Consider the following 18934-nt stretch of genomic DNA (forward strand, 5'->3'; position numbering starts at 1 on the left):
TAGAAGTCCTAGTTTCTCATACATTGGAAGCATTTGTTTCCTGACATTGAAGAACCTTTTGGCCTTAATTTACCCATTTGACAGTCATGTCAATACACACACCTTTATATGCAAGACAAAGGAACCTTGAAGAAGAAAGCCTGTACAACGCCCCGTGTAATTGTTAGCTGGAGACTTGCTCCAATATTTGAGAAGACAAAACCTTGTTTAATTTGTAACAGGCAGCTGCTATTGATATTCTAGAATTGTCTTTTCCAAGTTCTGCTTTCCATTATTGCCGTAATTCAAACATAAAAATGGGACCAGCCTAAATAAAGGGTATGAACAGTCGCCCACCGCCCCGATGAATTGTTTTATTTTCAGTAATTGGATTAATCACAGATACCATTTGTAGCTGTGGGGAACACATCTAATCTTTTAATTAAAACCAAATCTTTTCAATCTTGTTTGTTCTAAAGCTTCTGGGTCACGGCTGGCTGCCGTTCAGGTGACCCACAACACAGTGTAAGCGAAATCTTACGCACAGATCACATCCCTACATCACTAATTACACAATTGTTTTCCCTCACTAGACTGCAAAATGGGCATAGACTCTAGGTATGGAGAAGGCATGAAGGGGGATTGTGATGTTTATATAGCACCTATCTATTAGTACTGTGTTTCCCTGAAAATAAGACCGGGTCATATAATAATTTTTGACCCAAAATAATTCTTTTTTTTTACATGCTAGGGCTTATTTTCTGGTTAGGTCTTATTTTCAGGGAAAGGGGGTATGTAAAAAGAGATGCCGTCATATTTTGGTAATATTTGTGGGGTTTTTTCTACTATAATTTCGTAAGCCGTTTAAGAATTAAGATTTGTTTCAAGTTAATTATTTTAATCGGCTCCAACAATTTCTAGCTAACAGATTAAAGTGGCTATACAACTTATTGTAATGACATAATTGTCAAGAATTGAACTCCAAATTGCTGAGAACAGGACAAGTATGAGCTCAAGCATCAATTTAGTATCATTCTTTCATTAAATATGATACTGTTCCAGTGGAATAATAAGAATAAGGGAAAAGAGGAATATATAAAGCGGATTTTAGGCCAGCCTTTCATCTAGTTATATTTGATATACCAAGATGCAGGCAGTCTACAACTTGGATTTTTGGGGTTCACCAGAGGCAATCCCTCCTCTTTCTAAAGACAAGGGGTCTCATTTATCATCTGGTTTGCCCCAGAATTATGTTGTCAAGAAATTGCAATGTTGGTGCAAGTGCCAAAAATTGAGACTCTTTGGTGGTGCTTGCTGATCAGGGGTACGGTTGCTTACAGCCTGGCAGACTTACTGAATTTATGACAGAAACTGGCATAAATCAATGCTGAGACCTGGGCATCGCACTTCACATCAGTGCAAACTCAACTTAGACCAGTGTATGAAACGTCAGTCTAAGTAAACCTGCCCCAATGTGTATATCACCTTTTAATCACATGTTGGTATAATTGTACATTTTCTAGAAACTATATGCATCTCCTGTAAGTGAACCCTGTAGAATAAGCTGCATTTCTGCATTAATTGCTAATAAGAGCACATTCACTGCAGTTCCACTTTATTTCTGTTGTTCAGCTTTGTCCTTAAAGCTGAACAGTGAAAATACCGGAACCGCTGGATCTGACTCATTCTGGACCCTAACAGTGCCGAATGAACCCTATTGACTATAATGGTGTCTGTCCGGCTGTCAGCATTTCGACCAAATAAAGCAGCATGCTGTCATATTTGGGGCTCTTTCCCACAAGCTTAGGCGTGCTGCGATGCTGTTGCTTCCTTAACTTCCCTCGCCGGCTGGCCTCCTCTCTCCTTTCTTCTGGCTGTTTGCAGTGAGAGTGGGCGGGATGGGGGGAGGAACTAATAACCTACCCCTTGTCTGCAGCCAGCAATGGGAGGGGCTAAGCTTAGCTCTGCCCCCCATCTCACTTCCTCCAATTGTAAACAGCCAGAGGGGAAGAGAGAAGGCGAAGGAAGTTTATCAGTCATGCTGCTAAACTCCCTCCCTTCTCCGGCCGGTGTCATTGGCTCCCATAGGTGCCTATGTAACGGCCAACGTATTTCGGGCACAAAGATTGTTCCAGGACTATCTTTGCTGCTTGGTGTAAAAGCGCCCGGGGCTATATTTGCTGGCCAGGCGCTTTTACACTGCAGAAATATGGCTATGTGATCTGATGCATTGGAATCCAATGCATCAGATGGTAGCGAATATCGGCCAGCCGTGAAAACAGCAGCCGATATACGCTCGTTTAAATAAGCCCTTAGTCTGGGATTTTATGCTGACTCATCTGTGCTGTAAGCTTCAAACAGAACCTCTGAGGTAGTTATCAGTCCAGTCTTAGGGCTTATTCAGACGGGGGGCGGGAGCTCAGAGCACTGCTCCCGGCTCTTCCAGCCTCCTCCCCTTGCAGAGAGGGACGCCGTATATCAACACGTGAATACGCGGCCGATATACGGTCGTCTGAATAAGCCCTTAAAATGTGGTCTTATTGTGTATGTTTATAACATACAAACAGCTGTACTATTCATGTCTTTTATTAAGAACATTAAACTTTCACAATGGAGAGAGAAAACGTAAGTGAACTCCTGTGGTAATGACTTTTCCAAGAGCTAATTTGCAAAAGGTGTTTAAAAGAGATGACATTGGATTTGTGGGTTTTAGAGATGTTTTCACATTAAATAAAGGTACACAAAGCCTGGTTACTGACAAATCTGTTCTTCTCAAAAAAGATAGGTTAGTGTGAGCTGCGCCTCAATGCAAACAACTTTTGAAAAACCTATTATAAAGACTTATAAACCCGGAAAAGATTAGAAAAGCATTATTAAAGACCTGGGTGTACATCAATCTACAGTTACAAATGGAGAGAAGAAAATACAGCTGTATCATCATTAAGTTCTAATAGGTTATTTGTGACTAATTCCATAAGAAACGAACCTTAGTGGCAAGCTATTGGCTCCAAAGTAAGCTTCAAATTGGGTTGTCTTCTGCTGGACCTGGTACCGATTATTGTGTCCGGATCCTGTTGTGGGCACCTCTGACACTAGATCGAGGTTATGTTTTAGGAATCAGACCAGTGAAACTGTTGAGAATTATATTGATTCCTCTGCTACCGTGAAAGAAATTCAATATAAGTAGAACCCTCTCACTATTTCGTTTGTTGTGCAGTCTTGGTACCACTAAGAGTGTAACTGACCTCGCTAGGGGGTGCATAGTGTGTGTGTGTGTATAGGGGGTGGAGAATGTGATGCAACTGGTTCTTGTAATGCAGTAGAATTTCTTTTGATCTTGATGCTTAGCAGACACTTCTCTTCTCAAGTCTGAGAGCTATGGTGAGAAATCCGGTCCTCTAAAGAATTAGAAATATGCTAGATGAGGAATGATGTGTTCCTCAACAGTAGTCCTAATGACTTTATATTGGCAACAGTCCTAGACCAACACTGCCCTGGTTGACGATATGGGTTGGGTTGTGATTATTACTAGGCTAGCTAGAGCCATGCATTCAGTCCATAATTTACTCATAACTATACTTAGCAAAATGCCCACAAAGTTCGGCTCCATCTAAACCGAAATGTCTATGGCAGTCGCTCGGGATTATAATTAGCTTTCATTGCTTGCTCTTTCCACTGCCTCATCTGTTTATCTGCAAAATAACAGTTTGTCATCACAATAAAAGAAGTTTTATAACTATTTACACTTCACCGACAGACGTGCAACTAAAAACTGAGAACTAAACCGAGCTGGGAAGCCCACATGGATAATGCTATAAAAGCAAGATTAATGGCACCTACACGGTTTCCTTCTTGCTAACTGCGATTATTTCCACTGTTAAAATATACAATCTTTATAAAAAAAATAAAAAAAATCAAGCACCTAGGAGTTGTCTTTTTGCTGTATGCAGTTACATCTCAGGCAGATAGGCAAATGATAAGAGTTGTGGTATGATTAGATGAATGGTCTTGTCACCAAAGGCGATAAAAGTGGTTCCTCCCTATAGAAAGCTTCTCAGAGGCTACTTGTAGTAATAATAATAAACTTTATTTGTATAGCGCCAACATATTCTGCAGCGCTTGCATAGACAGGGGGAATACAGAAAGACTAAAAATAAAAAAATTACAGAACCACGGTTACATAGTAATCAGTAGATGGAAACAATAGGGGTGAGGGTTCTTCTCCAACGAGCTTGCATACTACAAGTAATGGGGTGATACAGAAGGTAAAGGGGCTGGAGATGTGCACTGTATGGCGAGGTGGAGAGTGAGGGATTCTATACACATAGACAATGGTCAGACATTTGGCCGTGTGACAGCAGAATCAGCATGACTGCAGGAGCGGTTTATGATTGCTAGCGGGGATTGCAGTCAGTAGGTCAGGGAGCTTGTTATCAGGCGGAGTACAGAAGCGTTTGTTTAGGGAATGCGGTATGCCTCCCTGAAGAGGTGCGTTTTTAGAGCACGCCTGAAGTTTTTTGAGTCCTGGATTGCCTGGGTAGCCTTTGGTAGTGCGTTCCAGAGGACCGATGCTGCTCTGGAGAAGTCTTGGAAGCGGGAATGAGAAGTTCGATTTAAAGGGGCGCTCAGTCTGGTTTCGTTAGCAGGGTGGAGAGCCCGGGCTGGGTGATGGATTGAGATGAGGGAGGCAATATAGGGTGGTGCTGAGCTGTGGAGGGCTTTGTGGATGAAGGTAGCGAGTTTAAATTTCTGTATTTAACGGGCAGCCAGTGCAGTGACCGGCACAGGGCAGAGGCATCCGAGTAGCGGCTGGACAGGAAGATGAGCCTGGCTGCCACATTCAGGATGGATTGGAGAGGGTAGAGTCTGGTGCAGGGGAGGCCGATCAGCAACGAGTTGCAATAATCGAGCCGAGAGTGGATGAGGACAACAATGTTTTTAGCGTGTCCACAGTGAGAAAAGAGCGGATTCTTGCAATATTCTTGAGGTGCAGCTGACATGTTCGGGCGAGAGATTGGATGTAGGGGGTAAATGATAGATCAGAGTCGAATATGACTCCAAGGCATCGGGCATGTTGTCTGGGAGTTATGGTGGCGCCACACACTGAGATGGAGATGTCAGGATGAGGTCGGTTAGTGGAGGGTGGAAATACCAGTAAGTCAGTTTTAGAGAGGTTTAGTTTTAGGTAGAGAGAGGACATAGTGTTAGAGACAGCGGATAGACAGTCAGTGATGTTTTGGAGGAAACGTGCAGAGATGTCATGGGAAAAGGTGTATAGCTGGGTGTTGTCAGCATACAGGTGGTATTGTAGGCCAAATCTCCTGATGGTTTGTCCAATAGGGGCTGTGTAGATAGAGAAAAGGACCTGTTTTTCCCTTTGTGTAGAGCTAGTTGACCACTAGCCTCCTGTACGACGCAATCAAAGATATTTTGCCTTGTTGATCAAGTTTGAGAGGGGGCGCATTATTGGAATGCAAGTAGTTAGATGGTCGCCTTGACAAATTGCCTGCCACCTGGGCCAATCTGACCAGACTGTTAGGAAATGTTGGGACCAGTCGATGCAAGACGACAAGGTGCAGAACGCCCTCGACAGACCACCAGTAGAGAGGATAGTCTGACAAGCATGAACAGCTTTGTTTTGTTGTCCGCCATTCAGGTGGCACCATCGTTGCAGGCGCTTGGCTGAAGGACGTTTGGTCTCACAACCTTGGACACTCACCCACTGACACCTCCATTTATAGTGATGTTGGGAATAACAAAACTGGACTGCTACAGAGTAGAACAGTGTTGTCTTCAGCAATGAATCCAGGTTTAGTTTGAGCACTGACGACTGCAGAGTTCATGTCTGTAGACCAGGAGGTGAGCGCCTCAATCTTGCCTTTGCTGTTGAGTGGCACACCGCCCCCATTGCTGGTGGTGTGGTGTGAGCGTGCCATTGGAAACAGTCGGTCACCCCTAGTAGTGGAACAAGGGACAATGACCGCTCAGCGATATGTTCAGGACATCCTGCAGCCACTTGTGTTGCCTCTTATGGCAGTTCTTCCAGAGGCATTTTCCAGCAGGATAATGCTCTGTTGCACACAAGAGTGTCATACGAATGCCTCCACAACATTGTCACACTTCCGTGGCCTGCTTAGTTGCCAGATTTATCTCCAAAAGAACATGTATGGGACCATCTGGGATGTCTACTTCGACTGCCTATGAGTTTGCATGAATTAAAGGCTCAGTTACACCAAATGTGGACTGATTTACTGCAGGACACCATACAGAACCTGTATGCCTCTGTCCACTTGTGATGCATCCTGCATCCAAGCTAGAGGTGGCCCAACAGGGTACTAGAGCCTCCATTCCCGCCTGTATCATATCTTGTATTCAAGCTAGAGGCAGCTCAACAGGGTCCTAGAGCCTCCATGCCTGCCCGTATCATATCTTGTATCCAAGCTAGAGGTGGTACAACAGGGTACTAGAGCTTCCATGTCTGCCCATATCATATCTTGTATCCAAGCTAGAGGTGGTACAACAGGGTACTAGAGCCTCCATGCCTGACCATATCATATCTTGTATCCAAGCTAGAGGCAGCCCAACAGGGTACTAGAGCCTCCATGCCTGCCCGTATCATATCTTGTATCCAAGCTAGAGGTGGTACAACAGGGTACTAGAGCCTCCATGCCTGCCCGTATCATATCTTGTATCCAAGCTAGAGGCGGTACAACAGGGTACTAGAGCCTCCATGCCTGCTTGTATCCTATCTTGTATCCAAGCTAGAGGCGGTAGAACGGGGTACTAGAGCCTCCATGCCCGGACATATCACATCATGTATACAAGCTAGAGGTGGTACAACAGGGTACTAGAGCCTGCATACCTGCCAATATCACATCTTATATCCAAGCTAGAGGCAGTACAACAGGGTACTAGAGCCTCCATGCCTGCCTGTATCATATCTTGTATCCAAGCTAGAGGCAGTACAACAGGGTACTGGAGCCTCCATGCCTGCCTGTATCATATCTTGTATCCAAGCTAGAGGCAGTACAACAGGGTACTAGAGCCTCCATGTCCACTCGTATCACATCTTGTATCCAAGCTAGAGGCAGTACAACTGGGTACTAGAGCCTCCATGCCTGCCCGTATCATATCTTGTATCCAAGCTAGAGGCGGTACAACAGGGTACTAGAGCCTCATATGAGATAAAAGCTTTATGCTTCTCTGTGGGATTTATGATTCAAGGCAGAGGCTCGGGCCCTGGAAGGTTGGTGCACTGGTCTCATCATGTCCCTGCATTTAATCCTTCTGATTGAGGAGTTGTCTTTACAGTACAGAGAGTTCTCCACGTCTAGTGTATGCTTGTCCGTTCATTTCCTGAGGCACTCCCTGTGAACAGTTTACTGTGCAGAAAACACAAGAGACTGGATTTATTTTTTTCTATTTGCTTATCTATTAGTGATTTAATTTCCGCCCATTTTAATTTCCAGGCAAAACAAGCTAGGGCAGACCGAAAGCTGGTACAGGACTGTGTAAAGAATTGGGTCAGTTACAGGTGACTGAAGTTTTCTTCTGCGGTGCTACAAAGCATCGGCCATGTTTTAGGCCGGCTGCACACGAACGGATATTTGCTGCAGAACCCGGGGTCGGCATCCGCATGGAGGATCTGCAGAAAATACCATTCAGAACATCCTATGGAAAATCGCTTTTTCCTTCACACTCACAAAAAGGAATTGCGATTTCTGCGAGCAGAGAAAAAATAGCAGCATATTCTATTTTTTAAGTCAATGAAAGCCGTCCGACCTGCAGCCCATGCACAACTAACATTACAGACAGCATGGGAAAAACAAATATTAAAAAAAAATCTGTAGTGCGAATGACTGACGGTGAGCCGTCACGGTTTTATGCAACACAGGAAAGACCAGGTATGCAGGATTGCCATCCAGGTACAGAGCCTGATCCCGCTGTGGGCTCCCACATCTGGAATCCGACCCTTCCATGTGCAGCCAGCCTCATACATAGTTCCTTTGCATGGTGTGTGCTATGGAGCATGACTTCTAGGAGCGAATAGCCCTGTAATATGATGTCAGCTAGAATATGGAATGAGATTGCTGTCTACCTATGATACCAAAGGCATACAGAGGTACAGAAAGACCCCATAGAAGTCTACAGATACTATTATGGCTCAGTTGAAAGACTGCTTTCACACCTGAGTTAGGGGGAAGTTCAAGGTTTCTGTCTCTGCTCCATTTTTGGAGGAGAAACATTGAAATAAAACTGAACTCAATGGATCTGTTATTTGTGCCATTGATTTCAATTGGGTTTCAAAAAACAGAAAGGCTTCCTGTTGCTTCCATTTCGTTATGTCTCTGCTTTTTCGGTGGAAAAATAACGCAGTCTGCCCCAAAAAATGGGAACCCGACGGAATGGAAGCAAAAAGAGCCTTTCCTTTTTTTTTTTTTGAAACCTCATTGAAATCAATGGGGGAAAAACAGAACCATTGTGTTGCATTTTTTATTTCATTTTTTCGCTCCTCCAAAAACAGAGCAGAGAGACGAAAACCCTAAACTAAGTGCCAACACAGATTAATTCGAAGCTTTTACAGAAGCAAAACTTTATTCTTGAGACCATGAGGCCCGAGAGAGTGTTTGTGGGGGAAAAAAATCCTTAGCAGAACTTGGTGGCTATTTAAATATGCAGTTGAAAAATGAAAAATGCTGAGTGAAGGCGCTCGTAGGCCTTATTCACACGACCGTATATACGCAGTCATTTAGCTGCATTCAAAACTTGGTCAAAAATCGCATCCATCTAAAGCATTGGATTCCAATGTATTCATTCAGATGAGCGCATTGGAGCCACGTGGAAAAATCGCTCCAGCAAAAATAGCGCATTGAAGACTGTTGCTGATTTTATACGCTGCGTCTAAAGCCAGGTCTTGTCCTATCTTTGGTAGAGATATGCTGGAAGCTCCCATAGATCCCTATGGGAGCTGGAAAAAACGGGAGGGGGAGGGAGTTTAGCTTCATCCATTGCTGGGAAAAGAAGACTGCTGACTGACTACTAATGCTTAAATATTCTAAGGATTTCTGCCGATCACTGTATTTCCGCACTGCTGCGTTTTTTTGGGTTTTTTTACCGATGCGCAGCCGGCCCTGTGAACGTCAGAAAATACGCAGCTAAAGATCGGGACTTGATCATGGCTATTCATTTGTGATTTTACCGCGTGCACGGGCGGCCCTAAAAATGCATGCAGTCGTGTTAAGGAGGCCTTAGGCTCCTTTTAAATGAGACAATTCTCATTTGCTTTTATCGCATATTCCTGTGCGGAATTCACCCTCTCGCAGTGGAAACTGCTATAAAATTGAGATGCTGCAGCACTGAATTCCGCACCACATGCTAATTTCCGCATGGGTTTTGAGCTGATTATTTCTGCAGCTTGTGGATGGGATTTTCAAAATCTCATCCACCTTGCTGCCACTGTAAATGCAGTAGAAATGCGAAGGGTCTCCACAGAAATTCCACGGCAAATCCACCCCGTCCGCACCCCTTTTAAGGATGCTATTACATAGGCAGCTGCCACGAGTGCATGCGAGTTGGGGCTGAAGTTGCAAGTTCAGGTATAATCTGGCAACTAAGAGCACATAGTGAGTGTTAGTGGCGACGCTAGCACCCGTGTAGTAGCACTCTTATTGGCCTTCACTTCTTCTCAATACTGTGTATTAGTTTGTACTTCAGTTTGACTTCGTGTTTCCTTGGGTTGGTGGCGTTCTTTGGTATTCAGCCTGAATGCATTTGTCTAAGATTTGCAATATTGCTATAGATGCAGTCTCTGAAATGTGTACAATATTCATCAGCATGACTTAAGAGACTAGGTAAGAAGACCGGGATGGGGATATTGTTCTGTAAGGAGTAGTGGGAGGTGGAGAGTAGGTTTCATCCTAGGAGTAGCTTGTATCCAGAGCAGTGTAGCAGCTTGGTCTGTTTGTAAGAGGATATTCTAGAGGAGCTGTCACCGCTCTGACATGTCTGTTTCAGTAGGTAGACACTTGCATTCTTCATGAAATGGCACTTGTGCGGCATCTATTTCTCATCCTCTGTTGTTCCTTCTGAATATTTATGCATTGGGTGTTACCATTCCCCTTGCCGAAGGAGTGAGTCCTTACACGGTGTGATACTTCTAGCCTGGAGAGAGAGCAGAAGAACACACAGTTTTATGCAAGTATTTACTAACACGGACATGTCAGAAGAAGCCTATGGTCGGGGTCACACAAATGGGTCGGCTTCTGCATGCAGGAGGCTTGCAGCGGATTTTAGCTGTGAGTCTGGCTGGCTGTACTGCGTACCTGATTTTCCTCTATTGCGGATGACCGCGGCAGCTCGCAAGTGGTCATACGCAGTACAGTTTTTCTTTTTTTTTTGTTTGCATTTCCCATGCCGCCGCTAAGTGACGGTGGTACCTTCAGCCCATATGCAATTAATATTGACTTCAATGGAGGCCGCCTGCGACAAAATAGAGCATGGTGCGATTTTTCTTCTACTTGTGAGTATTTGCGAGTGGTAAGGGAAAATCATGTCCTTGCATTTTGCAGCAGATCCTCCACACGGACAGCGATTGCGCATTCCACAATTAGAATCCATCTGTGTGAGACCCCCCCCCCCATGGGTCACTGTATTGGATTGTACAGCTCTGGCTCGAATATTGGCAGTAGAAAGCCTAAATGTACCTTTATACGGTACGACTATCAAGCACTTTACACAGGAATGGAGGTGCCCGTCTCTATTCACTGCAAATAGGCAGTCACTCATAGATGAACGACTGCCTGTTTACGGGGCTTACCGTTCCTTTGGTTTTTATTTGCGCTAAAAACCCAACGATTCCGAAAAGTGAGCAATTTCTTGCCCAGTGCCCTGCTGGTTCACAGTATGGTTTATCACTCGAATTAACGGTTTCCTTGGATTATTCAGACAATAGTCGCCCCTTGTAAAGTTACCTATAGAAAAGCAGTGTCACTGTATATTCCAAAGATCCGCTCCATTGTTTTGTCTTTTTTTTAAACTTTTTTGCAAACAGGTAAATTTAATTAAAGCTGCACAGTTTCTCACTGCTGGACCCATGCGGACAATGTCATTCTAATGATAAAGTGCTGGCTGAGTTCCAATGTAAATGTCTCCTGCTTTACTCACTCAACCAGTCTGAGAAAGTCGTTCCTCTGTAATTGCTTAATACTTCAGGAAAGCCGTCATTGCCTGTTGTTCATTCTCAAGAACCCCGAGCAGTTGTGAAGTTCTTTTGATCCGACTCCATTGTTTCCATTTGTTAATTACATGGTTTCTCCTGTATTTAGCAAATAAAAGCATGTAGTGCAGTTTCCACATCCCACCCATTCCCCCCTTGGTTGATATCACTGCATTGTCTTAACATGTCTGTCAGCCGAGAGCTGTACATAATGAGTGGTTTGTTCTCCTTTTCCTTCCTAGTCACTTGAACTGTCTCTGACATTGCTTTTATAGAGAATTGACATGTTCTTGGTATTTTAATAGGTATACCATCAGCATATATCTATAAAGGCCTCCATGCACATTAGGGAAAAGTTGTCTGAACCTCTGATTTCTGTATATGGGGCCTCCCCGACTCTTCCCTGACAGATGATGGGGAAAAGAACGGTTGGGCACTTTGAATTTCAAAGCCCGATCCTTCTGTTCCCCCTGGAAATAAGCCGCCTCCAGAGCTATCTAGCAGTGCCGAGAATTAGCCCTTCATGATGAGTGCCTATCATCAAATATCATGTTGATTGGCACCCCTTACTGCTGCTCAGGAGGAATGATTGTTACTGCACTTGTTTGTCCCCATAATTGGCAGCACCTCTTACTGGAGGGGAATGTCTTTCGGACCGGTCAGAGTTGGGAGTCCCATTTTAATGGCGTTGGTAGAAATCTACCAACTCGGCTTATTGCATATTTCCTTTCATAGGAATTTAGGAAAGTTTTGAGATGTCGTATAAATATATGTTCCACTCATCTAAGCCCCTTTTTATCAAAAACATTGCTAACTAGGATGTGGAAACTGCAATAGGAAATCCTTTCCTCTCCATTAGACTCAGTATCCTTATGCTGCTTCTTCCTGAAAAAAGCCTAATACCATTTTGGTTATATATGAAGGACTTGGCGTCTGGGAGAATTGGGCCGTTGATGTCTGAGGTTTGGCTTACCAACTCCATAGACCTGCTACCAGCCATCATTTTTATGCCTGCTAAACATTTCCAATCCACTGACACATGAGTTTGCTCTTTCATTACCTTATTGCTGTCATATTGAGATGGGCTGATGATTGAGCACCATTTGGGTCCAATTATCGGCCCTTGTAAAAGGGGCTTTATTACTCCCATGCTTATTGAAAACACAGGAATGCTAGGCCAAGCGTTCATGTGCTTTGGGGGAGCCAGGAGAAATACCTGTCAGTCGAACAGCTATTGAAGCTGTATGGGCATCTTAAAGGAGTTGTCCAGTTGTAAACTATTGATGGCCTATCAACAGGATAGGCCATCAATTGTAGATCAGCACAGGAAACCTTTGATGAGCTGAATGCACTCATGCACTGAGCTGATTTCTGCAAGAAGCAGACAGCTCCATTCTCACTGCAGTGGCAAAGGCTTGCTGTTACCGGCCAAGTTCCCATTCACTTCAATTAGAACTTTGCCTGTAATATAAAGCCTGGGCACTGCAGTGAGAATGGAGCTGGCTGCTTCTTGCAGAAATCAGCTCTGTGCATGAGCACACCCACCCAGTGAATAGCTGATCAACGGGGATGCTGGCCAGTAGACACTCGCTGATCTATTATTGAGGACTCACCCTGAATATAGGCCAGCAATAGTTTACAACCCCTTTAAATGCAGCTTTAACCCTTTCCAATCCACTGTCTGACCTCTGAAGAGATTATGATTTAAGGCTGTACAGCTCTGATGTTGGAAGACATCTGTCAGGATTGTCTTACTGTATATTGCCAGCCTCTCAGCTGTCGAAGCCTATCCAACGTGCCACCTCATGCAGTACTGGCTTCAGTCAGCATATAGCGCTGTTGTATAATGGCAGAAAAAGAGTAAGCTCCCAGGATACTAATTGGATTGGAAAGGGTCAAAAGAGATCTTTGGCAATTGCCCTATATACTTTATTATATCCCTATCAATTCCCATTTTGGGACTGAAATTTAATTCTGCAAGCAATTCTAACAGCCTGGTCGGGGCATTAAAGGGGTTGTCCCACGCCGAAACGGTTTTTTTTTTTTTTTCAACCCCCCCCCCCCCCCGGTCGGCGCGAGACAACCCCGATGCAGGGGTTAAAAAAGAACACCGGAGAGTGCTTACCTGAATCCCCGCGCTCCGGTGACTTCTTACTTACCTGCTGAAGATGGCCGCCGGGATCTTCACCCTCGGTGGACCGCAGGGCTTCTGTGTGGTCCATTGCCGATTCCAGCCTCCTTATTGGCTGGAATCGGCACGTGACGGGGCGGAGCTACAAGGAGCTGGCATCCAGCACGAGCGGCCCCATTGAAGAAAGAAGAAGACCCGGACTGCGCAAGCGCGTCTAATTTGGCCATTAGACGCCGAAAATTAGACGGCCTCCATGGAAACGAGGACGCTAGCAACGGAGCAGGTAAGTGAAAAACGTCTTATAACTTCTGTATGGCTCATAATTAATGCACAATGTACATTACAAAGTGCATTAATATGGCCATACAGAAGTGTATAGACCCACTTGCTGCCGCGGGACAACCCCTGAAGCTGCACTTATGCACCCGCAATACGGGTGCGTATCCTTGCCTGACTGCAGGTCTCTCGACCTGAACTATGAGCGTCCTCATGTGCTGAGGGCTGTGCAGAGTCCCCTGTGTGTCTCTGAGCAATCCTATGAAGCTTGGTGGGATGTTGTATATGCCAATCTGCTTTAAGGGAATCCCATTACCAACTAAATCCATGCTATAGTTCATACAGTGCAGATTTTGAAATCCGTGTTACGGAAAAAAAGAATTGATATGTCAGTTCTTAATGCAGTTTTTGCACAATATCCGCAGGGAAATTGCTTCAGTGACCGCATGCAGATTTGCCCGTTGACTGGTGCCAAATCCATGAGCGAGTCAACATGAAAATCTGCCGCTGAACTCCAAGGCTCAGCCTCAGAATTTCTACAGTGGTTTAAACTGTTGGATGCATGTTGGAAAAAGTCAACATGGATCTGATAGTTGAAACTGTGTAAACACGTCCTTATATTTCCGGCTGCACTATATACTATATTACATAGACCGGCTTGGTACTGAACAGTCAGTCCAGACGCAGAAGCAAAAAGAAAGCAAACACAAAATGACAAGGAAGCGCTTGAGCTTGCCAGGTAGATGTTCCGTAATACACAGTTTACTTGGAGAACCTCCAAAATCGGAAGGCTGATGAACAATGAGTTTTCAGATCACTCTCTGCTTGGAAATGCATTTCGAGGTCTTGATCAACCTCATTCTCAGACCAAGGTCCTGTATTGTGTTTTTAGTCTTCATTTTGCATCCTGTATAATTTACTGCTTGGGAAGCCAAGGATATCATTAATTTTAGAATTCAAAATTCTGAAAATGAAAATAGAGATGAAAATTGCAAATTATGTAGCTTTTCAAGGACACATTGCACGCCGGTTCTCAGCTGTGTGTATACAAATATATAGAATCAGTTTTGCCCTTTTTATTTTTTTATTTTTTCTAAGCTTTCTGAAGCTTGATAGCATTTGAGACGATTTGCATTAAAAGAAAAAGAAGAATAGCGCTTAATCTTTTTTTTTTTTTTTAATGTGAACCCATATGGTTTACAAAGATTCATTTCATGACCAAGTCTGCTGGGTATATCTAATGTCTGCAAGCTGTTCACAAAGTAGCATATGAGATTTACAGGCTCTTTTGTCTTTATTGCTAGTGGCACCATCGATTATTAAGTCTAGGGCGTGCATGTTGCATATGTACAAAGAAAGCCAGTTTTCCTTATGTACTATACTTTTCTGTATATACTGTAAATTGTCATGTCTTATTTGTACTTAGAACTCACTGGAGTATGGAGCGGTCTGCTGTACCTTTAAGAACGACTTAAAATTTAATTTATAGATTAGTATTTTTCCATAAAGCATTATATCAAAATGAAAATCATAATACAGAAAAAGTATTAATTCTCTTACATGTTTCGAGTCATACAGTGATTCATATGGCACAGAATGGGACTTGTATGGGGCAGTACGTGTAGTTTTATGGAGCTATGTGTACCTGTAGATTTTTGAGCCGCTTAGACACAATTGGCTGTACAAAGAAATTTTAAAAGCATTTTTCTTCTTTTTTAAAATTCATTAATTGAGCCCCCTCAGTGGTGCCCTAGGTGGCTTCTTATGCTGCCTACCCCTTGCTCTGGCCCAGATACTACCTACAACACGATGATACTCAAACTAGACTTAGTCCTAGAAAGTGTGATTAATCATGGTCCATTTAGTTGGTAACATGAAGCTGACCATATAGGGTAGATTTATGTCGGCCGACGCGGTCAATTTTGGTAGGATCGGACAGTTTTCTAAAGTATATAGGGGACTTCCCAAATCTCTGGCAATGGTAGAGGTCATTGGAGAAATGAATCGGACAGTTGGGTTTCAACACGCTCGATCCTTTTGCTCTCAGCTGCTCCTAGACATCTCTCCCCATTGAGAATATATGCACACTCAGCTGAGCAAGCATGTGCTCTGGAGGGTCAGTGGTGGTAGATGTCAGCCAACGGCTCTCTAATATTGTTGCCCTGAAGGGCCATTGTGCCTTAACCGCTAAAATTTTGATTTTCATTGAATCTCTCTCTCTTTCTTTGGTGGGTTGGGACTAGTGGATGTACAAAAGCATGCACACAAGGTGACTGGGCTCAGGACGTCATTGACTGACTACCAGTAGAGAGGATCATCTAACAAGCACGAGCAGCTCCGACTGTCTTGTCCGCCATCCAGAGATAGGTGTTACTATAGTTACCTGTCACTATAGTTACCTGTCACTATAGTTACCTGTCACTATAGTTACCTGTCACTATAGTTACCTGTCACTATAGTTACCTGTCACTATAGTTACCTGTCACTATAGTTACCTGTCACTATAGTTACCTGTCACTATAGTTACCTGTCACTATAGTTACCTGTCACTATAGTTACCTGTCACTATTGTTACCTGTCACTTCCGTTTGCAATGTTGTCGTGAACAATGCAACTGGACTACTACAGAGTGGAACTGGGTTGTCTTCAGCGATTAATCCAGGTTTAGTTTGGGCACTGATGATGGTATTGTTCGTGTTTGGAGACCATCTGAAACGTGCCTTTGCTGTGGAGCGGCACATTGTCCCTACTGCTGGTGTGATGGTCTAGGGGGGGGCCATCGTATACAACAGCGGTCACCCCCAGTAGTGGTACGAGGGACAATGACAGCTCGATATGTTCAGAACATCCTGAAAAAGAGCTTATTAAACAACCAAAGGGAAGATGTCACTTAGAAAACGTTCAGCTGGCAGTGATATATGCCAAGCACAGAGGGGCATGAGGTCTACCTCTAGCTGTAGGTTACTAAACCCTGGTTTCTAGGTTTAACACATTTCTAGTATTTCTAATCTCATTGTGGTTGATTGAACTTATCAATAGCTTAGGGATCCCATACAGAAAACTTGAGGACAACATAAAGCTCCTGAGCTATTATTTGGGGGTCACTGAAATTATGTGTCGCTTAAAGGGATTGATGACATTGATGGGCTATTCCATTTTTGGCTAAGGAACATAATGTGGATTAACAACCTATGTTTCCAACTGCAGACTGGGCAGAGGCAGAAGGCTCCTTCTGCAGCCAGTTGTTTTCCAGATACAGGCAGACGGATGGTGGACAGGACTGTCCTGACCCAAGTAGAGAAGAATTTTTTAATTAAGTCTCCTTTTACATGGAGCCCTAAGTCATTAGCACAAGCGAATGATGACACAGTTTGCTCGTTCGCTCATGCACCCTGTTTGTACAGACAGATAAATCGCTTGCAATTTTGTTTAGAATAGACATAAGAAAATCGTTTAGTCGTCCCCATTCAATGGAACCGCGAACGTTCACAAATGATCGCTGTTCACATGAAACAACGTGCGATTGCATAAAATGAACCAGAAGCAAACAAATTCTCATTCGTCGTCCAATTGTTGGCCTTGTATACATTAAACAATTCTTGTCACACAATCCAACAATACTTCTTCACTATGATCGTTCCATGTGAAAGAACCATTAGTTCTCAGTTTTGGTATTCGAGGCAAAATGCGATCAAAGGAAAAAGAAGAGATCAAGGGAAGAAGAGCTGGGATTTTTTAATTTTTTTTTGCGGGCTGGGGAGGGCGGCATTTTTTATATTTAGTGTCCCTTTAATTGCATCATGAAGTAATTATGAACAAAGAAACAAAAAAAACAACCCTTTTTGCAGCCGTAAGATACAATTCAGCGTCTTTCAGTTTTAATTTAGTTTGCTTTATCACGCTGCTAGCTGCCACACACAGATAATGATCATATACAATATTGTTGATAATTTGATATGTTTGTTTGGGTACAAATTGTCTTTCCTCTTTATAAAAGACACAGATGCGAAATGTTTCTCAACAATTAAATTTGTAATTACTGGATCATCACGTTTTTGATAAGTCGCTGCTCTTCATTGCTGCCGATGTGAATAACAGCGTGAAGATTTGCATAGGCCATGAAATATTTATCCTCTGGTCTGAAGTGGCAATTGAAAATATATCTTGGTCTTCATTGCCCGTTGCGGATTTGGCACTTCTGCTAAAAAACGTGCCGTTGATTAAACGTGAAAGGGAAACATAGACTGCGCTTGGGGAGAGCTGTCCTGGCAGGGCATATAGTCTGGGCAGATTTGTCTCTTACGTAGCATGAAGCCAGCCTGATTACTAGGCAAGTGGAGTATAATAGTCCTTGTAGCTTTTATTCCCAGACTGAAGGTCAACGAATTGTGTTGGTCTGATTTTTTTTTTTTCCATTTTTTTCTATTGCTTGAACGGAATTATTTTAGACTCCCATAAACGGGAATATTTCGGGAGGATTTAAATGTAATAGGGGTACATATATTAAGGGGGCTGATTGTAATGACTTCGAACAAGTGAAGCAATATTAGCTGGAATCTGCTATTTAAAGAGTATGTTGGAATGTATTGTATGTACAGCAATGGTTGGTCAAGGAATGCAATTACGCATTGTGCAAACTTCTCATGCTATTGCCTGCTAGTCGCCATTTTATTTTTCTTTTGAGGCAAACAGGCCTTTTGCACCTCCTAAAAGTACCTTTACACAGGGCGATGATCACCCCAATTCTCTCCAGAAACTGCAAATTTGGACGATACTTGTCCCATATACTTGTGGCTGCTTAGAGGGCACTGAGCAAAAAATCACTCGAATGTCAAAGTCACTTGACTTTTAGCAGAACTAAAAACCCAGTTACCATCGGGCCTTGTAAACAGGAGTCGCTCATTATTTTAGTGGCTCCTGTTTAGGAGGCAGACGGGCCAGAGGGTTACCACGCCATTTATTGAACCACTATAGCTCCTGTGTAAAGCACAGGAGAGATCGTTGGGCAGTAAACCATGGAATGGCTGTTGCGTGCCCGACAGTCATCCAGTGTAAAAGAACCATTAAGGTGTCACATTTTGCACCTAACCCTTATCTACAGAATAGGGAATATGTGTCTCACGCGTCGGCTGACTGCTGGAACCACCACAATCATAAGAACAGAGGTCTCATGTCTTCTTTTAATGAATTAACAGTTGGGCATGTTCACTGCCACTCCAATTCTCTTTATGGGACTGATCGACATATCCAAATGTTGTACTCCTACAATTTCCAGCAGTCTTATAGAGTTCAATGGATTTGCAGTGGACGTGCTGCGCAACTGCGTTTTTATT

The 18934-nt window shown here is 43.5% G+C and overlaps 1 protein-coding gene across 5 annotated transcripts in view; it reads left to right on the forward strand.

Moving 5' to 3' along the window:
• The window catches only part of MAST4 (microtubule associated serine/threonine kinase family member 4), a 513577-nt gene that overhangs the window by 368996 nt on the left and 125647 nt on the right, over positions 1–18934 (forward strand). The gene's annotated exons all lie outside the window — the stretch shown is intronic.

This window comes from Eleutherodactylus coqui, chromosome 5 (genome assembly GCF_035609145.1).
Source record: "Eleutherodactylus coqui strain aEleCoq1 chromosome 5, aEleCoq1.hap1, whole genome shotgun sequence".
Taxonomy (NCBI): domain Eukaryota; kingdom Metazoa; phylum Chordata; class Amphibia; order Anura; family Eleutherodactylidae; genus Eleutherodactylus; species Eleutherodactylus coqui.